Below are 18985 nucleotides of genomic sequence, written 5' to 3'. Positions count from 1 at the left end.
ATACTCTACCTGACAAAAATCTGTATAATAACTTGTCTTAGTTGATCATTTAAAGTGTCAGAAGGTGGATTTCTCTGATGAATCATCTGTTGATCTGCGTCCCTATCATCACAAATACTGCAGAAGACCTACTGGAACCCACATTCTCTCAGAAATCAGTCAAGTTTGGTAAAGGAAAAGTCATGGTTTGGGGTTACATTCAGTATGGGGGCGTGCGAGAGATCTGCAGAGTGGATGATCAACATCAACAGCCTGAGGTATCAAGACGTTTGTGCTGCCCATTACATTACAAACCACAGAGTCGCCTCTATGGACGCGCCGGCCCTGTAGGTGGTTTGGAGAGATAGTGATAGAGCCGCAGGCGGACGCCTAGGGCCGCAGGATAAGGAGGACGGTGTCCGCGACATCCCTCCTCCAGGTCCTAATTTTCGTCTGCGATAACCCCTCAACGGTACTCGCTGTCGTAGGTGTACTCACACACCTGTCCCTCGTTTTCACTTTGAGGGCAGCATGATCAGCGTTTGCCTAGAGCGCCAGTTTAGATTGCTCCGGCCCTGCCTTGGTGTGTGGTGAGCGCACTGGCGCTGTTGTCCTGTGGCTGCCATCACATTATCCAAGTGGAGCTGCACACTAGTGGTGGAGTGGAGATACCTCCCATTGTTGTGAAGCACTTGTGTGTATGGTTATAAGCATGCTAAATAAATACACATTACATTACATTGCACTATTGTCTGGAGCCATGGGTACTAATTCTGTGTTCCCTGATTTACTATTTGATTCTAAGAATTAGACTTAGTAAATGAACAGCATGTTTCTCTGTTTAATGTTCTGCTGGAAAAAAGTGACCTGCAATCTGGATGGGTTTAGTCTGAGTAAATTAACAGCAAATTTGCATGATTAAGAAGTGAAATATACATTAAATGTCTCTAACAACTTCTGTAGTAGTCCCCATTTAGAGTGTTTTAAAAACTGAGAAATAAAAGAAATGATATGAGCACAAAGTGGAGATATGATCAGGTTTAATGCACCTCTCAGAGGCAGTTTATTTGTATAAAAAGCATTATATATATATACACATTTTACAAATGTATGGAACTTACAAAAAGATAGCAAAGATTTTTATTATAAAACAAATTAAGTATAGTGAAATCCTTTCACACTTAAATCTTAAAAGAAACCCCCTAAAGATCCTTTACAATGAAGATTAAACACTGGCTCACACTTTACAATAATGTTCCAGTAGTTAATATTTGTCAATGTATTTACCACCAAAGTATAAACAGTCTTGTACATATTTTTTAATCAAAGTTGAGCATTTACTAAAGCATTATTAATATCTATGCGTGTTAACATTGGTTAATGCACTGTGAGTTAATGAGAACTATTAATAAACAGCTTTGCATTAATAAATACTGTATTAAATATATTGTTCAGCACTTGTTCATGTTAGGAAATACATTAACTCATGGCCTTTTTTTAAGTTTAACACTGACATCAGGAAACAGTAAACTGAAAACCTTCACACTGTACAGTGTTTTAGTGTAAAAAAACGTACAATGCTGTCAGGTGTGCTCTTGTGCTATACAATTGTGTCCACTAGGGGGAGCAGTGACTCTGTGCCCGCAGAGTGAGAGCTGAAGATCAAATCTCTGAAGAGCACAAAACACACTGCGTGGATCTAGAGAGAGAGAGAGAGAGAGAGAGAGAGAGAGAGAGAGAGAGAGAGAGAGAGAGAGAGAGAGAGAGAGAATCATTGTAAATATACTGATTATTATTGTTTTTTTATTACTGTTTTATTCTAAAATGTTGATTGTTAAATGTACAGTTTATTTTAATTTATTATTTTTATTGTTATAAATTAATAATATGATATGAATGATAAGTGGAATGATAATGTGATATATTGAACTATAATGAGATATACTGAATAATAATATGATATATTGAATAATAATAATATGATATACTGAATAATAATATGATATACTGAATAATAATATGATATTTTGAATAATAATATGATATACTGAATAATAATATGATATACTGAATAATAATATGATATAATGAATAATAATATGATATACTGAATAATAATATGATATACTGAATAATAATATGATATATTGAATAATAATATGATATACTGAATAATAATATGATATTTTGAATAATAATATGATATATTGAATAATAATAATATATACTGAATAATAATTTGATATATTGAATAATAATATTATATACTGAATAATAATTTGATATACTGAATAATAATTTGATATTTTGAATAATAATATAATATACTGAATAATAATTTGATATACTGAATAATAATTTGATATTTTGAATAATAATATGATATAATAAATAATAATATGATATACTGAATAATAATATGATATAATGAATAATAATATGATATAATGAATAATAATATGATATACTGAATAATAATATGATATAATGAATAATAATATGATATACTGAATAATAATATGATATAATGAATAATAATATGATATACTGAATAATAATATGATATATTGAATAATAATATGATATACTGAATAATAATTTGATGTACTGAATAATAATATGATATATTGAATAATAATATGATATACTGAATAATAATATGATATACTGAATAATAATTTGATATACTGAATAATAATATGATATACTGAATAATAATATGATATATTGAATAATAATATGATATACTGAATAATAATATGATATACTGAATAATAATTTGATATACTGAATAATAATTTGATATTTTGAATAATAATATGATATAATGAATAATAATATGATATAATGAATAATAATATGATATATTGAATAATAATATGATATTTTGAATAATAATATGATATACTGAATAATAATTTGATATTTTGAATAATAATATGATATACTGAATAATAATATGATATATTGAATAATAATATGATATACTGAATAATAATATGATATACTGAATAATAATATGATATAATGAATAATAATATGATATACTGAATAATAATATGATATACTGAATAATAATTTGATATACTGAATAATAATTTGATATTTTGAATAATAATATGATATACTGAATAATAATATGATATAATGAATAATAATATGATATACTGAATAATAATATGATATATTGAATAATAATATGATATAATGAATAATAATATGATATACTGAATAATAATATGATATATTGAATAATAATATGATATACTGAATAATAATTTGATGTACTGAATAATAATATGATATATTGAATAATAATATGATATACTGAATAATAATTTGATGTACTGAATAATAATATGATATATTGAATAATAATATGATATACTGAATAATAATATGATATACTGAATAATAATATGATATACTGAATAATAATATGATATATTGAATAATAATATGATATACTGAATAATAATATGATATACTGAATAATAATTTGATATACTGAATAATAATTTGATATTTTGAATAATAATATGATATAATGAATAATAATATGATATAATGAATAATAATATGATATATTGAATAATAATATGATATTTTGAATAATAATATGATATACTGAATAATAATTTGATATTTTGAATAATAATATGATATATTATTTATATTTTTATTAAATTATAATATGTATATATCTTTTTTAAAAACGACTATTTTACTACTGCTACTGTTTGCTGTGTTTTTTTTATTATATATGTATGTTCTTTTATTTTTATGTAAACTTTATAACTGCTTTGGCAAAACATTTGTAACATTTGTCATGCCAATAAAGCAATTATTGAATTGAATTGAGAGAGAGAGAGGGATGAGCAATTATATGAATAAACATTTGTCAACATCAATATGAAGATGTCAAATACGCGTCAAGTTTCCAGACGGTTGTGGACTAGGCACACTAAGTGGGGCAGTAAGACCTTTTGCAGGGCACTTTTTATCCAAGAGAAAAAAGGTCATGTGCACTACACAGGTTGTGCATGTGCCTGGTCCACTGGGATAGTTATTAGGGTGTTGCCAAGTCATTCTGGGCCATTAGCAGGGGGTTGCTGTGCAGTGTGGTTGCTAAGGTGTGGGTGCTAGGTTACTCTGGTGTGTTTTTGTGTTTTGCTAATGTAACCCCGTTGGTCCTTTACCACCTAACCCGCTGCAAGCTGGGATCAAACCGGCGACCTTCTACATGGGTTGCTCTAACAAGGAGGCTAAAGACCTTGGCCTATTCATTCATTTTCTTATCGGCTTAGTCCCTTTATAAATCAGTGGTTGCCACAGTGGAATGAACCGCCAACTTATCCAGCATATGTTTTAAGCAGCGGATGCCCTTCCAGCTGCAACCCATCTCTGGGAAACACCCAAACTCATACATTACGGACAATTTAGCCTACCCAATTCACCTGTACAGCATGTGTTTGGACTGTGGGGGAAACCGGAGCACCCGGAGGAAACCTGCGCGAATGCAAGGAAAACGTGCAAACTCCACACAGAAACGCCAACTGACCCAGCTGAGGCTCGAACCAGCGACCTTCTTGCTATGAGGTGACAGCACTACCTACTGAGCCACCGTGTCGCCCCACCTTGCTCTATTATTTACCTAATAATATCTCTGTGGACCCCTAAAATAGAATTGTTCTAACCCTAGGGGATTGGATGGTTGCTACAGTGTTGAAGGGGTGTTTCTGTATTTTGCTAAAATATTATGGGTGGTTGCTAAGGCCTTGCTTTTTAGTTGCTAGAGTGGATTGGATGTTTGCTATTGTGTCATTAACATATTAATGGCCTTAGTAGGTGTTGTTTAGAAATTCTTGGTAATTGCTAGGATGTTGCTATGGGATTTTGGAATGTAGCTATAGTGTTGCTAAGATATTATGGATTGTTGCTAGGGTGCTGCTATGTGGTTGCTAATGTTTCCTCTACAAAGTAACTAGGGAGTTTTGCAAATATACTCCTAGTGTCCTTAAAGTTTGACAACCCCTGCTTTAGATGATAAATTAATATCTCACCTTTTCTTTGAGTCTTGCCGACTGACAAGAGTTAAGCTCTAGATGTCTGTCTGCGTCCACACACACTGCAATAAAAAGAGCAAATTATAAGCTTAAATCAGGGCTTTACAAAGAAAATAATGTCTGAATGTTTTGTTAAAAACACAGTAAAGCAAGTCCTTTAGTTTTCTCAAACCATCATACTTAAACCCATACTGTAGCACTATTTAATAGATGTTAAGTGTGTTAAGACTTATTACGTTTCAATTGTTTAAGGCATCATATTTGTTAATTCATTCATTTTCTTTCAGCTTAGTCTCTTATTCATCAGGGGTCGCCACAGCAGAATGAACTGCCAACTATTCCAGCATATGTTTAAGACTAGCGGATGCCCTTCCAGCCAAAACTCAGCACTGGGAAACACTCATTCACACACACTGAGGCCCCGTTTACACTAATAGGTTTTGTTTTAAAACGCATAAGTTTTGCTACGGTTAAGCCATGCGTCTATCCTATGCCAGAGTTTCCGAGCATTGAAAACGGAGCATTTTGAAAACGCTGAAGAGCCCGTTTTCATTCTAAAATGCTGCTGCCCAGTCTCAGTGTGGATGGGGAAAACGGAGACATGCCCTCTCTTTTGCTGAATATCAGTATAATAATCAATAATGGCCGTTATAAAAGTATAACGTACAATAAGTTTATACATTATAGGAAATAAACGCAAGCAATCAGTCAACAAGTAATAGATTCAAAAGACCAAAGTCGTTAAATATGTCATAGATATAGACAACAAGATGAATTAAATATCACGTTTACAAATATAGTGAGATTAGATCCAGCGGTAGATCCTTGATGAACAGTTCGATGAGCACAGCGCTCATCTGGCTGGAACGTAAGTAATTTACGTTTTATCAGTTTAGTGGCTAATTTGTACAAATTCGTACGAGTTAAGTCGTACAAAAATGTTTGATTTTTAAAAAGGAGGCGTGACACCAAACCATACCCCTAACCCCAACTGTCAGTGGGAGATAAGCAAATCGTACTAAATTGTATGAATAAGATAGCACAAATTCATATGAATTAGTCCAAAAGTTACGAATTGCAATAAGATAAGTGTTGGATATGCTGCAGAGCATGCCCAACACAATCTCACGGCAATTCGTAACTTTTGGATTTAGTGTCTAATTCGTATGAATTCGTACGATCTAATTCGTACAATTAGGTATGACTTGCTCATCCCCCAATGACGGTTGGGTTTAGGGGTGGGGTTAGGTGCCACGCCTCCTTTTTAAATTCGCACAATTTCGTACGACTGAACTCGTACGAATTAGCCACTAAACTCGCAAAACGTAAAATACTTACGTTTTCTCGTGAGATCAAGCTGGCATGCCAGAGTGTGTGTGTGGTCATGTGATGTGCATTTCCAGAGGAGTGGTGTAGACGGAGAGCTGTTTAGAAATGCTAGGTGTAATGCTAGTGTGGACGTGGATCGTTTTCATTCTAAAACGCCGTTTTGAAACTAAAACGTACTAGTGTAAACGGGGCCTCGTACACTACAGCCAATTTAGTTAATCAATTCCCCTGTAAACCGGAGCATCGGAGGAAACCCACACCAACACGAGGAGAACATGCAAACTCCACGCTGAAATGACAATTGACCCAGCTGGGGCTCGAACCAGCGATCTTCGTGCTGTGAGGTGATCGTGCTAGCCACTGCGCCACCGCGATGCCCCACTACTATATTCATATAAACTAAATATGTATATGAACTTATTGTAATATGAGCGCTGCTGAAAATTTCAGCCCGATCTCACGAAGAAACGTAAGTATTACGTTTTGCCACTTTAGTACGAAGTAGTTCTGTCGTACGAAATTGTAAGGTTTTAAAAAGGAGGCGTGGCACCCAACACCACCCCTAAACCCAATCGTCAATGGGCGATGAGCAAATCGCACTAAATTGTACGAATTAGATCGGAAGAATTAGCCACTAAATCAAAAAGTTACGAACTGCAGTGAGATTGCGTTGGACAATTTCTGATTTTGTAAAATGAAAAAATGTTTGGAAAGTACAGTGTACAAGAGCTGATGTAAACGAAAGTGGCTGTGCAGGTCATGTTCAGGCGAGGTGTGTGTGTCGGGGAAATCACAGAGATCATAAACAAATAATGTAGTGTTCAAAACAATGGTTTGGCATTCTCTAGTCTATATGTTACCTCATGCTATAAAGCTAAAATAAAAATCAGAATAATGTCAGTTTTCAGTGTGACAACCTACAGTAGCCCATGAAAATATTGATATGTGTTAACTATGAATGAAATCTGAGAGTTTAGGAGGAGCTCATTCATACTTTCAGTCTTTCTGGCTTCCTTCCACACACACCCACACACATTTTACTCATAGCTATGTATTAACTAACACTTAAGCAATCCTCAAGATCTTAAGGTGTGTTAAAATACTGACAACTACACCTGATCTTCCTTATGCAAACTTGTTAAAACCTCCTACAGTTAATGCCATATTAAATTAAAACAATACTCACTGTTTGGTTTGTGCTGCATGCTGTCTCTGCGAATAGGCTTCAATTCACTGCATGTTAAATCCTTCTCTCTGCTGTCCATCACTCATTTACTGATTTGATCGTTCTGATTATCCAGATGTGATCTCATGTTCTCACTATTTCCTCTAGGTTCAAATAAATAACCATCAGAAATAATATACAACATATACATTAGAAATAACGTATATTCAATATTTGCTCACACTTTAAAATAATGTAAATGTATTTACCAATATGAACTAAGAACGAAGAAACTAGTAGCGCATTTAGTGATCATAATTCAACATTTACTAATAGTTAATTTCATCAAAACAGTTAGTTAATCAATGTGAGTTAACAAGAGCTAAGAATTCATCACTGTATTTTTATTAATTCATGTTAACATAGATGAATAAATACATCAATGGTGACTAATGTACCATTATTATAATCTAACCCCATTTCTTGCACGGTGGCGCTCTGGGTAGCAAATTCGCCTCACAAAAAGAAGGTGGCTGGTTAGTGCCTCGGCTGGGTCAGTTTATGTAATATAGCTAGCATTTGTAATAGTTAGTGTTTCTGTGTAGAGTTTGCATGTTCTCCCCTGTGTTGGCTTGGGTTTCCTCCAGGTGCTCCACTTGAATTGGGTAGGCTAAACTGTGTGTGAATGAGTGTGTATGGGTGTTTCCCAGTGTTGGGTCACGGCTGGAAGGGCATCTGCTGCGTAAAACATATGTTGGATAAGTTGGTCATTCATTTCGCTGTGGTGACCTCTGATTAATAAAGGGACTAAGCTGAAAAGAAAATGAATAAATGAATATTTAATTTAATTATGAAAAACAAGTTTTGACTTTTGTTTGTGTATTATATTATTGTTTTTAATATTATTATTACTATTTCTCTATCCTTTTTTTCTCTTACATAATTCGCTTTACTAGCTTTAATACTCTTCGCTATTGCCGTAGTTATCGGAGGTCGTCTGGGCTGTTTATACCACGCTGCTACTGCTAACGCTCGTGTTGTTGGTGGCTATCATATGGACACCACCAATGCACTTTCATTATTATTAATATTACTATCAGCATTGTTGTTATTATTATTAATATATATACACACAAATAGATAAAAACAAAATATAAGCAAACAGTTTTGTTACATTTAACTGTTAATAATACTAATACTAATATAATAATAAATCTAATATAATACTACTAATATAATACTATGAATTTGTATCATATACATTTATATTGTATATCTAAACATAAACAAACATTTTCTTAAACATATGCATGCATGTCTGTATTTATAAATAGATTATAATTATACACAACACACACGAGGCTCGAACCAGCGACCTTCTTACTGTGAGGCAACAGCACTACCTCCTGTGCCACTGCGTCGCCTATATATAAATAAAAGTTCGCTTTGACATAATATATATATATATGTGTGTGTGTGTGTGTGTGTGTGTGTGTGTGTGTGTGTGTGTGTGTGTGTGTGTGTGTCAAAGCAAACTTTTATTTCGGATGCAATTAATCTGTGTGTTCTGAATATTCTAATCTAAATATTCAGAATATTCTTTCATTCATTTTCTTTTTGGCTTAGTCCCTTTATTAATCTGGGGTCGCCACAGCTGAATGAACCACCAACTTATCCAGCACATGTTTTACACAGCGAATGCACTTCCAGCCATAACACAACCCTGGGAAACACCCATACACTCTTGCATTTACACTACAGCCAATTTAGTTAATCAATTCCCCTATAGCGCATGTGTTTGGACTGTGGGGGAAACCGGAACACCCGGAGGAAACCCACGCCAACATGGGGAGAACATGCAAACTCCACACAGAAATGACAATGAATCGATTTACTTTTATTAATTAACGGTAACAAAGATGAATAAATAAATTATAGTAAATAGTGCATACATTAAAAGTGAGTTATGTACCATTATTATAATGTAACTCAATTTCTATTAAACACACACACACCCACCTAAGTTTGTTAAATATTATATATTAATATTATATAAATATTAATACAAATTTATAATACAAATATAAAAATAAGTGCTATGCAATCATAAATAAACACATCCAAAAACAGAACTTTGTTTTGACATATGTATGTGTATTACATATATTTATTATGTATATGTGATGAACGCACATATACAAGACCATTTTGTTATATAGATATTTAAAATGATATATAATTTGTGTCATATACATGTATATTCATTTATTTATTAATTTTACTTCAGCTTAGTCACATATTTCTCAGGGTCGCCACAGCGGAATGAACCACCAACTATTCCAGCATATGTTTTAGTACTGGGAAACACCCATACACACTCATTCACACACACACACACACACACACTCATACACTACGACCAATTTAGTTCATCAATTCCCCTATAGCGCATGTGTTTGGACTGTGGGGGAAACTGAGCACCCGGAGGAAACCCACACCAACACTGGGAGAACATGCAAACTCCACATAGAAATGCCAACTGACCCAGTCGGGACTTGAACCAGCGACCTTCTTGCTCTGTTCTATCGTGCCACCCAATACATGTATATTTTATATCTAAATTTAAACATACGTCTCAAATATATGCATGCATGTGTGTATTTATATACAGATAATAAATATACACAGCACACACACATACACACATACATTATGTCAATGATAATCAGTTAATCTGTGCCAAGCACTAATATAAATATATAATTTTGTACTTTTTATATAAATAATACATACTTTATTTACCTTTTGATGAATCTTTGAGCAGCAAAAACATCCACATCAGCTGTGCGTTTGATAATCCTCTAATGACGAGATCAAAACTACAGAGCGAACAGATCGAGTACGAGAAAGAAAGATAACCAACGCTGGTAAAACATTACTACTAAGACATGTTGGCAATTTCAGGCTCCACCCGTGTGACGTAAACACAAGCAAACATATGACAATGGAAAAAGCTTTTTTTAGAAACAGGTTCACTGCGGGTGATAGCAGCGATTGCCTAATGTGACCGGCAGCAAATACAGATAACAGATAAACCAGAAACCTGACACTTGCATTTGCCAGAATGGAAAATAGTTAACAAGACTGTGTATAAACATTGTGATAAAATACAAATAAACAACATAAGTGATGTCAAAAACCTAATCAAACAGTGAGCCTAATTTATGTAGAACCATAATGAAAAATGCATTTATTTGATTGGTCTTGATGTCAGCATTTTAAAATAAGTCTAAATATATTTATCATGTGCTTCCTTACTGTATGCGTTAGTTGCAATCGATTTTTTGCATTGAGGATATTTTTTATTCTCCTCCTTTCACATCAAAACAAACACAGTCTGCTAATGTAGTTAAACTTTTTAAATACTTCTAATAAACATCATCATCATCTAATAAACACATTGAATAAACAAACTAAAAATAATACAACAAAATACAAAGCATTTTTAAGTTATTTATGTCTCAAACATGTAGCTGTAAGACGTTTACGATTATTTAATACTCTTTTCTGCTCTACAATAATGATATCAATAATAATAAATATTAATCTGTAACAATAATCATGAAATGAACACAATTCACTCTTTTTACATGCACATTTAATAAATGAATTCTGCAGGCTCATTATTGATATGTATTGATATGATATGTACCGCTATATACATTTCTGCAGAGCACTAGATATGTTCTAGGAGCTACGTTTCTGTGCAGTTGTTGTTTTCACGTATCCACCAGAGGGCGCTGTGTATGCTTTTTCAGATTTTCCCTCTCAAGTGCCATTCACCCCTGCTGTTCCCACGTCGACTGACTGACTGACTGACTGACTGATTACTCCCCCATCCACCCCAGGCCCGGATTGGCTAATCGGGAGGACCGGGAGAATTCCCGGTGGGCCGGTCCGTTTTTTGGCCGCGAGGGCCGGTGTCCCTAGCTCCAGAATCTGTTGCTCTCAGCAGTCACTCACACTTTTTAAATTTATTTATTTACTTGACCACAGCCTTTTTATTCATTATTTTACCGCAACTCTTCTCATCTATTTTAATGATTATACAAGACAGTTGTGTCTCTGTTCTGAACACAGCTTCTGTGGTCCAGCGGTTAGCATAATAGATAAAGATGCCGCGGACCCGGGTTCGATCCTCGTTAGAGTAACTTATTGTTTTCATTGTTAAGACATATAAAACTGTTAGGGTTGTTGAACATATGAAGTTCTAAAGCAGCTGTTTTCTTGAAAAAAGACGTGATAGTGTCATTAGAAACTGATTTGGAAATGACTTTATTTTAATATAGTCAGTAGTGAACTGAGGTGGGCCGGTCTGAGGCTTGAAACTCCAGGGCTGAAAAGGAGTCCCACTCCGGCCCTGATCCACCCCCTTCCCTGAATCCAACCAATAGTGTTTTTAAAGCACCGGCTAGGCATGTAACATTTTACCCGACTCACGATTCGATACAATTTACAATACGAATCAGCTAAAATACACCTGTATGCCGATGACACAATAATATATACAGCAGCACATTACTTAAACCAAGCTGTACAGCAGGGTCGGAGTGGGACTCCTTTTCAGCCCTGGAGTTTCAAGCCTCAGACCGGCCCACCTCAGTTCACTACTGACTATATTAAAATAAAGTCATTTCCAAATCAGTTTCTAATGACACTATCACGTCTTTTTTTGAGAAAACAGCTGCTTTAGAACTTCAAATGTTCAACAACCCTAACAGTATTATATGTGACAACAATAAAAATGAAAACAATAAGTTACTCTAACGAGGATCGAACCCGGGTCCGCGGCGTCTTGAACTAACGTACTAATCGCTGGACCCAATAGCTGCTATCAGAAAGCAGATACAACTGAGTTTTATAATCATTAAAATAGATGAAAAGAGAAGAGTTGCAGTAAAATAATGAATAAAAAGGCTGTGGTCAAGTAAATAAATAAATTTAAAAAGTGTGAGTGACTGCTGAGAGCAACAGAATCTGGAGCTAGGGAGACCGGCCCTCGCGGCCAAAAAACGGACCGGCCCACCGGGAATTCTCCCGGTCCTCCCGATTAGCCAATCCGGGCCTGCTGTACAGTATTTACAGAACGCTTTTCAAGTATTACAGTGTACGTTGCACTGTATGAAAAAAATATATGATTTTTAGCTGCGGCCACACATCTCTGAATTTACATCTCTAAATGGTGTTCAAACAGAAAGAGTTAGCTTCAATAAATATCTAGGTATTTTGATTGATGAGAGATTCGCCTTTGATATACACATTGACAAGTTACCGAAAAAGCTTAGGCCAAAATTAGGTTTCTTATTGCGGTCAAAAAATTGTTTTCCTTATAAAGCCCGTAAGACACTAGGGAAGAGTACATTTCTGTCTATAACGGATTATGGTGATTATCTTTATATGCACGCAGCCACCACTCAGAAAACTAGATTCTGTTCATCATGCAGCAATACGCATCGTCTCAGGCAGGCGCAGACCTTACAGACTCATCACTGTATTCTGGATGATTCCTTAGACTGGTTATCTTTATATCAAAGGAGAAAATTACATCTGCACTTATTTATTTTAAAGGCTCTCTTAGGTAAATTATCATCCTATATTTCAAATCTGTTAACATTTCACATAAATAACCAACACACTAGATCTATTTTCGTCTAACAGTGCCAAGGTTTCTGTCAGAACTTGGCAAACGTGCTTTTTCTGTTAACGCTCCCAGTGCTTGGAATGACCTGCAAAATCAGCTCAGTCTTGACACACTTCCGACTCTGAGTACTTTTAAACATCTTTTATACAACATCTTAAAGGACACTTGTAATTGTTTTTTATGATCTGATCTTTTTATGAATGGTGATTTTGTAATTTTGTGGTATTGTTTTTGTGACTTTTATATAAAACTTTATGTGCTGCCTGCCTTCCTGACCAGGTCTCACTGAAAGAAGAGACAGTACTGTCTCAATGTGATCTCCTGGCTAAATAAAGGAAATAATAATAATAATAATAATAATAATAATAATAATAATGATCTCACAATTCACGATTTAATCTAAAAATTTTTAAAGAAAATAATTTTAGACAAATTTAAGGCGAACAAGCTCTTTAAATTTTCTCAAATGCTGCACTTTATTTATTTTTTTACTAAAGAAAATCTTTTTTTGCAATGAATTGGAATTTTAAAACAAAAATCCAAATAAAAGGTGAATAATACTAAAACTAAAACTTGGAGCTGTGCAAAAACAAAAATCCAAATAAAAGGTGAATAATACTAAAACTAAAACTTTGAGCTGTGCATTAAAACATTTAAAACGAATCCCAATTTAAAAATGAACAAAATAAATTAAAGAAGGCTCTTTAACAATACAAATAAGATAAAATGTGACTGTGCTGGGATGTGACATGTTTTAAAAGAAATATCAGCATATTTATGCTTTCTGGCATAAGCTGAGGTCTTTGCACATTTACAATGTCCCCTGCTGATGAAAATACTCTTTCACTGGAGACTGAGATGGCTGGTGTGAAGAGGAAAGCCTTTCCTAAACCAGGGAGCAGTGTGTACAGAGGAGGCCCTCTGCTCTAGGCATAAAATAATTATAATAACTTAGGGTTGGGAAACCTGGTGCCATTAAAGCACCGGTACCTTTGTAACCATTCATGTTGAGACAACATAAATGAACTGTGGAACCTGCATTTTTTTTTACAGTGTTGAAGTTTTATTATTTCACCACTTCCTTTTGTTTTATTTTTGAGTGAATCTTAACCTAAATCAAAAAGTTACTCTTATTCTATATTATGTAATGACGATACTTCTTTGGATAAAGTTGATACGATTAAATACCTTGGAGTGTGGCTTGATTCTAAACTTTCCTTTAAATCACATATTAATCATATTGTTAGTAAAGTCAACTTTGGAATTAGTACATTATATCGGTCTAGGCGTTGTTTTTCATTTAGTGTTTGTAAGAAACTAGCTCTTCAACTTATTTTGCCAATTTTTGATTATTGCTATATTGTTTATCAGGGTGCGTTAAAATTGGATCTTGCTGCCTTTAATACAGCATATAATAGACTTTGTAGATTTGTTCTGGGTTGTTCTTTTCACACACATCATTGTTTAATGTATGATCTGTTGCAGTGGCCATCTTTGCACACATGACGACATATTCACTGGCTTCAATTTATATTTAAATGTATTCATTTTGAGTATGCATATTATTTACAAAAATATTTTGTATGTTTTTCCTTAAATTATCAAGTAAGGCATTCTGTTCAGATTTATTTTTTGTTCCTTGTTGTAAAAAATCTATGGGTAAAAGAGCTTTTTTAAGGGTCCAAGAGATTGGAATAATTTCCTTGCTAACATTCGATCCATTGCATCATTTAAGGTCTTTCAGTTTTTGCAATTTCGCAAAGTGTTCGACTGCATTATTTTTTTCCATAACAGCAATAAATCTGAATGACAGCTGAGGTGTTTATGATCTCTGTGATTTCCCCAACACACACACACCTCGCCTGAACATGACCTGCACAACCACATTCATTTACATCGGCTCTCAATCACTGTGCTTTCCAGATATGTTTTTATTTCACACATTCATGAATTGTCCAACGCAATATTTCCTAACTTTTTGATTCAGTGGCTAATTCGTATACATTTGTATAGAATTCATAAAATTTAGTACGATTTGCTCATCCCCCCAATGACGGTTGGGTTTAGGGGTGGGGTTAGGTGCCACGCCTCCTTTTTAAAACCGTACAATTTCGACTGAATGTTTTCTTGAGAGATCAGGCTGAAATTTTCAGCAGTGGTCATATTACAGTAAGTTTATATACAAATTTAGTTTTTATAAATATAGTAATGGGGCGTCAAGGTGGCGCAGTGGCTAGCACGATCACCTCACAGCACGAAGATCGCTGGTTCGAGCCCCAGCTGGGTCAATTGTCATTTCAGTGTGGAGTTTGCATGTTCTCCTCGTGTTGGTGTGGGTTTTCATTTCACAACGTTGGACAAAAGAAACGTAGTGTAACTCATATTACACTGTTATAAGTTTATAAGTGTGTGTGTGTGTGTGTGTATGTGTGTGTTCTTGTGACAAGTCAGTTCACAAATCTGTATAATGACATGGCACGGGTATTACAAAAAGGAGATGAAATACGAGGATATTAGTGACGTCTTCATTTCTCAAAAAGCTTCTAAATCCCACAGGATGAGATTATTTTAGAGAGTAAAGCTGCACACAGTCTCCTGTGATGGCTGGTTTAGGGGTAGGGTGGGGGCAATACAATATGTACAATATACAGTTTGGACAATATAAAATGAATGGAAACCTATGTAATGTACGCAATTTTCACAAAAACAAACGTGTTTGTGTGTGTGTGTGTGTGTGTGTGCATGTGTGTGTGTGTGTATAAGAGGCTATATATACATATATATATATATATATATATATATATATATATATATATATATATATATATATATATATATATATATATATATATTTACAAGCTAATTACAGGCTATTAACATTATTACAAGCTAAATAATCTGCCAAATGAGGTAAGAAAAATAATCTGAAATCAAAAGGAAAAACAAAGTTTTGCTTACCTCATTGGCAGATTATTTAGCTAGTTTTAAGGAAAAACTCACTTCATTTTGACATATTATTTCTTAAAAAGAGACAATATATTCTGCTTGTCTAGAAAAAATCTTCTTGATTTAAGAATTGTTATTGTTAGATCATCAAATGATCATAAACAGTCACTCAATGCACTACAGAATATTACGTTTTCAAACACATGCACAAATTGCATTCTGTCAGTACTACAGTGTGTATTCAGTTAACATTTGTAGAATGACCAATTCTTATTTCAGCTAATAGTTTGTTACGTTAGCTTGCATATTCTCTGTTTATAATATTTTATTATTACTATATCCTTTATCAGTACTTTAACTTACTTTTAAAATACTACTTATTTTTGTCTGTGAATAATTATCACATATTGCATGATTTATGCATGATGTAAGGAATTTATAGGTGTAACTGGTAAATAATTTGTATATTGAAAGCATGTATGAAGCTAAACAAACTGAAGATGCATTTAGTTTGTCAAATGAATTTCAACTCTTTATAAGGTCTGCCTAGGGATTAACCTTTGTTTCACTGCCAGAAAAGAAACTATAAACTGTTAAGGGCAAAAACAAAAGGTGCCTGCGTAGATGAGTGACTGTGTGACGCAATTAAAGATTCCTGCAACAATAGTTTTAATTACAAAGGCAATTTGCTTTGTCACGATAATATTTAATAGGAGAAAATAAGGAGAAAAGCGTGCAGACATTGGAGCAGTGTTGTGTGTGCTGAGTTACAAAGAAGCTAGTTAAGTGTAATTAAACGACTTTAATTACAATTAAAATAAAAATGATCAAATGAAATTAGATAATTTATTATATAATTATTAAAATTATTAACATTTTAAAAAGTAAAGTAAGGGACTACTGTTTATTTTTATGTCATTTAATTACAGTAACTTATAATGTTCTTGTCTTAAATATTTAGCATTTCTGTTTAAATCAATTCAGAAAAGCAGAGTGATTACTTTAGTTATTACATATAAACATATTTGGCAGAATAATAAATAATAAATAATACATTTTATCCAAAGCGACTTACAAATGAGGACAAGGAAGCAATTTACACAACTATAAAAGCAACAATGAATAAGTGCTGTAGGCGAGTTTCAGGTCTGTAAGAAGCAAAACATTAGTAATTTTAGTTTTTTTTTTTTGTTATCGGTGGAGCCAGAGAGGCAATTGCAGATTAGTAAGGGAAGTGGAGACTAAATAGCTGAGTTTTTAGTCGGTTCTTGAAGAGAGCGAGTGACTCTGGCGTTCTGATGCAGTTAGGGAGTTCATTCCAACAACTGGGCAGATTGAATGCGAGAGTTCGGGAAAGTGATTTCTTCCCTCTTTGGGATGGAACCACGGGGCGATGTTCATTCACAGAACGCAAGTTTCTGGAGGGCACATAGATCTGCAGAAGTGAGAGCAGATAAGAAGGAGCAAAGCAAGAAGTCGCTTTGTAGGCAAACATCAGAGCTTTGAATTTGATGCGAGCAGCAACTGGCAGCCAGTGCAAACGGATGAGCAGCGGAGTGACATGTGCTCTTTTAGGTTCATTAAAGACCACTCGTGCTGCTGCGTTCTGGAGCATCTGAAGAGGTTTGATAGAGTTAGCTGGAAGCCCGGAGAAGAGAGTTGCAATAGTCCAGTCTAATCTAATAAATCTAACAAATAAATTTGATCCATTAACAAATCTAATAAATTAGATTTTATTTACATATATCAAGACAACTGCACATGCTTCAGACCATAAACTGAATAAGAAATTAGTTCATAACAATATTATGGTATGAAATATGGAGTGCTTTTAAATTTATCATGTTTTAATATATATAAAGTGTTTTTTCCCCCTGTGTCGTTATATTTATCTAAATAATGTTGTGTTTGATATTAAAATGCTTAAGTATTGACATTTTAGTGAAGCTAAAAGTTTAGTTTAGTTTAAATCTTTATTAATTCCCTTGGGGGCAACTAATTCTGACACGTGTGGTGCTTCACAAATAATTAACCTAAAAAATAACAGACTTAACACAATGTTATCAACATTCAAACAATGCCAAATACATACAAGACGAGAGTAATATAATGAAGACAACATCAATTGATCAATCATGCATTCATCTAACTATATTTAAACTAAATGTGTTGGATATTCATTTACTAAATTTATTACATAATCATACTGCTTCAGACACAAAATAAAAATTTTTGTGAAATTTGTGAAAGGGTCATACTTGACCCAAATTTAAAGTATTATACATTCACTGGCCACTTTATTAGGTACACCTGTCCAACTGCTCGTTAACGCAAATTTCTAATCAGCCAATCACATGGCAGCAACTCAATGCATTTAGACATGTGGAGATGGTCAAGACGATCTGCTGCAGTTCAAAGTGAGCATCAGAATGGGGAAGAAAGGGGATTTAAGTGACTTTGAACATGGCATGGTTGTTGGTCCCAGACTGGCTGCTCTGAGTATTTCAGAAACTGCTGATCTACTGGGATTTTCACATACAAACATCTCTAGGGTTTACAGAGAATGCTCCGACAATGAGGAAATATCCAGTGAGCGGCAGTTCTGTGGGTGCAAATGCCTTGTTGATGAGGCCAGAGGTCAGAGGAGAATGGCCAGACTGGTTCCAGCTGATAGAAAGGCAACAGTAACTCAAATAAGCACAACCGAGGTCTGTAGAAGACCATCTCTGAACACACAACACGTCCAACCTTGAGGCGTGCTGGTGGTGGTGTAATGGTGTGGGGGAGATTTTCTTGGCA

The 18985-nt window shown here is 34.1% G+C and overlaps 2 long non-coding RNA genes across 4 annotated transcripts in view; both read right to left on the bottom strand.

The window, feature by feature from the left end:
- LOC147838686 (uncharacterized) overlaps positions 1 to 18985 on the bottom strand; it is a 1589207-nt gene that overhangs the window by 997139 nt on the left and 573083 nt on the right. The gene's annotated exons all lie outside the window — the stretch shown is intronic.
- Positions 1014 to 10462, bottom strand: si:rp71-1h20.3. Of its 3 annotated transcripts, none has more exons than XR_015519821.1 (4): positions 10333 to 10462; positions 7561 to 7703; positions 5043 to 5107; positions 1014 to 1678 (listed from the first exon to the last, which is right to left on the bottom strand). It is a non-coding gene; the product is annotated as a si:rp71-1h20.3 (long non-coding RNA). The 3 variants fall into 3 exon arrangements; XR_015519820.1 differs by having other exon boundaries at positions 10342 to 10462; XR_015519822.1 differs by lacking the exon at positions 1014 to 1678 and adding an exon at positions 3763 to 4007 and having other exon boundaries at positions 4098 to 5107; positions 10342 to 10462.

Source organism: Danio rerio, chromosome 21 (genome assembly GCF_052040795.2).
Source record: "Danio rerio strain M-AB ecotype USA chromosome 21, GRCz13ab, whole genome shotgun sequence".
NCBI classification, from domain to species: Eukaryota; Metazoa; Chordata; class Actinopteri; order Cypriniformes; family Danionidae; genus Danio; species Danio rerio.
This window is presented reverse-complemented; position numbering and strand designations above follow the sequence as displayed.